This window comes from Fukomys damarensis, unplaced genomic scaffold (assembly GCF_012274545.1).
Source record: "Fukomys damarensis isolate Sample0158 unplaced genomic scaffold, DMR_v1.0_HiC HiC_scaffold_11, whole genome shotgun sequence".
Classification (NCBI taxonomy): domain Eukaryota; kingdom Metazoa; phylum Chordata; class Mammalia; order Rodentia; family Bathyergidae; genus Fukomys; species Fukomys damarensis.
The window spans coordinates 47,962,418-47,966,507 of NW_022900923.1; positions in this window are offsets into that span (position 1 = coordinate 47,962,418).

Below are 4,090 nucleotides of genomic sequence, written 5' to 3' on the forward strand. Positions count from 1 at the left end.
TTGGTGTTACAAAAAAAAAAATCATCATAAGCCTGGATAAAATGACTCAAGCAGGATTTCTGTTGTCATTCCTGTGTACCTAGTACAGTTGATGAATCAATGATTAGTCTCCAGTTTTTGCCTCATTTTTTCTTTTGTAAAATGAGGACACTGACACCCCACAACATCTCTTTGCCATCCGTTGAGGACCAGACAAGGTTTGCATAGATTGGTCGGGGCTGGGCTACAGGCCCGCAGTCCCTAGGCCAGGTGTTGACTTGCCTCAGTTAGAGAAGTATGCCAAAGATTACAGACTTCCTGCCTGTGTGGGAAAGCCATAATCACAGTGCTCCTGAGGCAAGAAAGCATCTGCTGAGGGCAGTACAAAACGCAGGCATCCAGGTATGGGGAAGGACCTTAACTTGTTCCCTATTTGCTGACTAATAAAAGTGGGTCCACCACGGAATTTGCGGGGCCTATCCACTAGAGGCTGATTCCTCCCAGCCCCTCTTTGTACCTTGAATATTGTCTCTGACTCTTTTTAAATTACCTCTCGTTCTTCCTACAGGTATCTGGGGGGTCTGATCAGCTCCTCAGAAGCCATCCTTCTTCCATTTTACGTTTCAGCTATTAGTTTTAATTCCACTTTTACATTATTTTAATACTATTTTATTACTTAAACCATAATTACTTTATCTATTAGTTGGTTCTTTAAACATTTACTTCCTCAAAACTAATACAAACACATGGGAAAATGACTCCAGCTCTACAAAGAAGTACAAAGAAAACAGAGTCCCCTTTCCATCCTAGACTTGTACACCTCCTCCCCAGAGGTGATCAGTGTGTGTGCGTGTGCGTGTATGTTTAGAAAGGATATAAATACACACAGATATATGAATATAAATACATATTTGAGTAGTATGTTGCTATTTGTACAAAGACTTTTTCACTTAAAATATCTTCAAGACTATTCTATATTGGCAAAAGTAGATAATGTTTTAACATTAATTTTGTTACAGACAAAAATGCTTAAAGCTTAATTTAGAACTAACTGTCCTTTGTGCTGGGGATTTAACTCAGTGGTTCCACTGCCTGCCTCACAAGTGCAAGGACCCGAGTTTGATCCCAGTACCAAAAAAAAAAAGAACTCACTTTCCTTCAATTCAGCAAACATTACTAAGAATCTATTTTTTTCCCCCTTACTACTTGGGATTAAACTCAGAACCTTTGCACTGAGTCCTTTTTATTTTTTATTTAGAGATGAAGTCTTTTTAATTTGCCCAGCCTGGGCTCAAACTTTTGATCCTCTTGCCTCAGCCTCCCAGAGTACTAGGATTATATGCATGAATAACCTTTATTCTTCAGGATAACCTTTTTATTCTTTTCTTTAGCATAAGGTTGCAACTTCAAACATTCATCTGAATGGAAATAACAGCATTCGGCACTTCCACTTGTAAAATGCTACACACACAGACACACACACAATGGCGGTAATTCTATAGTTACTTTCCTTCAAGGCACTAAGTGTAGTGATTTTTTTTTCCTTGTATTATCCACATGAATACTTTTCTGGAATAGAATCATACCCCTTCATTCCTATTGCCTTCTTCTCCACTCCTCAATACACTGCAGGTAAGCTGTCCAACACTCAATCTCAGTAAAATCGCTCTGACCAGGAGTGCTCATGACCTCTTACTTGGGTGAGCACTTGAGCCTCACCTCACTGTGCGACTCTCTTGCCCTATGGTCCTATTTCTTGTACCTCTATCTACTCAGGGTTACAGTAAACCACACTCTCCTAGTTCTCTCAATTTCTCTACTTTTTTTTCTTATATATTTTTTCTTATTCTGTCTTTTCCTTTTGCAATGCTAAGGATTAAATTCAGGGCCTCAAGTACATCAGGCAAGTGGTCTATCACTAATCTATATCCACTCATTTGCCTCTTAACGTAATTTTTCTCAGTAACATAATTATCAACAGAGTTCCTACATATCTTTCATGAGATTCATTCCAAACTGTGGTGCCCTGTACCAAATCACAGCTCCAAAGATATCAGGTCTTAATCCCTGGAACCTCTAAATGTTCTCTAAATGAAGAAACGGTCTTCACTGATGTAAGGATTCTGGTGTGAGCAAACCATCCTAGATTATCCAGGCAGGCCCTACAGGCCATCATACTGTTTTTATATGAGGGAGGCAGAGGGAAATGTAAGACACAGAGAAAGGGCAACGTGAGGACTGAAACTAGTTGGAATGAAATAGCAGGAAGTGGACGGGGCAAGGAGCAGACAGGTCCTGAGCCTCTGCAGGGGGGACAGCCCTTGTCCCTGGACCACGGACTGACTACTGGCCAACAGCGCTGAGTCTGTGGTATTTGTTACAGAAGCCAAAGGAAACTAACATAGTAGATATGATGTTTTAAACGTGTCTGTATATAGTATCACTTTAATAACATCATTTTCTAATTGGTGCTAGTATATAAAAATACAATTGACTTCTATATACTAACTTTATCGTGCAACATGCTAAATTCACCTATTAAAATCAACGGTGTGTACAAATGATAGGCTACCACGGTTTTCCAAATAACTGATGCATACCTTTTCAATCCTTTTTTTTCCCCCTGCGAATACTAAGATCTCAGTACAATAAAACCTATATCCTCATTTATTGTGGCTCTGGAACTATGAAAAAATATGACCCACATTTAAAATACGAAAATAAAAAAAATTTAAAAGAGAAAAAATCCCCAAATGTGATAATCAGCCATCTTCTATTACCAAACCCAAATCTTGTGACTCTGCATTACCATTCTTTGTTTTGTTGTTGTTGTTGTTGTTTTTGGTACCGGGGATCAAACTTAGGACCTTGCACTTGCAAAGAAGGTAGAATCACCAAGCTAAATCCCCGGCCCAAGTGACCCATTCTTGAAGTTGTCTTCTCCCTTGCCCAGTAGATTTTCCTCCTCTAACCCCTTAAAGAAAGGTAGTCCCAACAATTCCTCCCTAGAACTTTTTTTTTTCCTCTAGTGTCCTTGCTAACCAACTCTTGGGAAACCATTTTAAGGACCATTGTTATTTTTCAGAACCAAGCCAGCTACAGTTGTGTTCTCTTCAGGGGCAAAATCCTTTCAAAAGTGCTAGACACCTGCACCCTAGGTTTGCTCCCCACACAGGAATGTGGTCCTCTCAGGTGGGCCCTCTTTGTCGTACTCCAGTAGAACCTTTTCACATTAAAGGTTTTACTAATACATAAACTAAGTCGCAAGGGTCCCAACAGTCTTCACAGTGCTTTGGCTTCCGATCTGTATGCAGATGCCTTTCTGTAGAAAAGTGTCACGGAAGCATGGCAGAGTGGGGGGTGTCAAAAAGAGGGCTAGTAAGATGCCCGGGAGTGGCATTTATCTTGGTGAATTCCTACTTTCAGGTTCTGACTTTTGTGGTACCAAGGCCAAACGAGCTGAGTCACGCTCACTAGAAGCTCATGCATGAAACCCGAAATAACAGTGCTTTGGTTTACAATGAAAAATACCAAGGGACACATTTGCCAGGTCCTCTCTCCTTGTAGAAAAACCATACTGGGAACTAAAATATTATTCAAAACTATATCTGTTGAGAAAAGGAACAGAATAAAAGATTTAGTTGTGACTCAAATATGTGGTGGAATTACCAGGCGACGATTTCCAATACTAAGAACCGGAGTTTCTCTCCCCGGGCGCTGTGTTTCCTCCTTTAGACAGGGGCCAGTCAGATACCTGCTCGCGAGGTTCCTGGCTCTGATCTTGTGTTACTTCATCAAGGCTTGCACCGGCCAGAGGCTCGTTTCTGGTTTGACCTACTCTGCGCAGATCAGTAACAGAACTCCTGCAGAACCACCTCTGTTTTCCGCGTCTGGAAGCGCGTCGCTGCGCTCCCTCCCTCTCACCCCCGAGGGGCCAGTCATACCTGCTCGCGAGGTTCCTGGCTCTGATCTTGTGTTACTTCATCAAGGCTTGCACCGGCCAGAGGCTCGTTTCTGGTTTGACCTACTCTGCGCAGATCAGTAACAGAACTCCTGCAGAACCACCTCTGTGTTCCGCGTCTGGAAGCGCGTCGCTGCGCTCCCTCCCTCT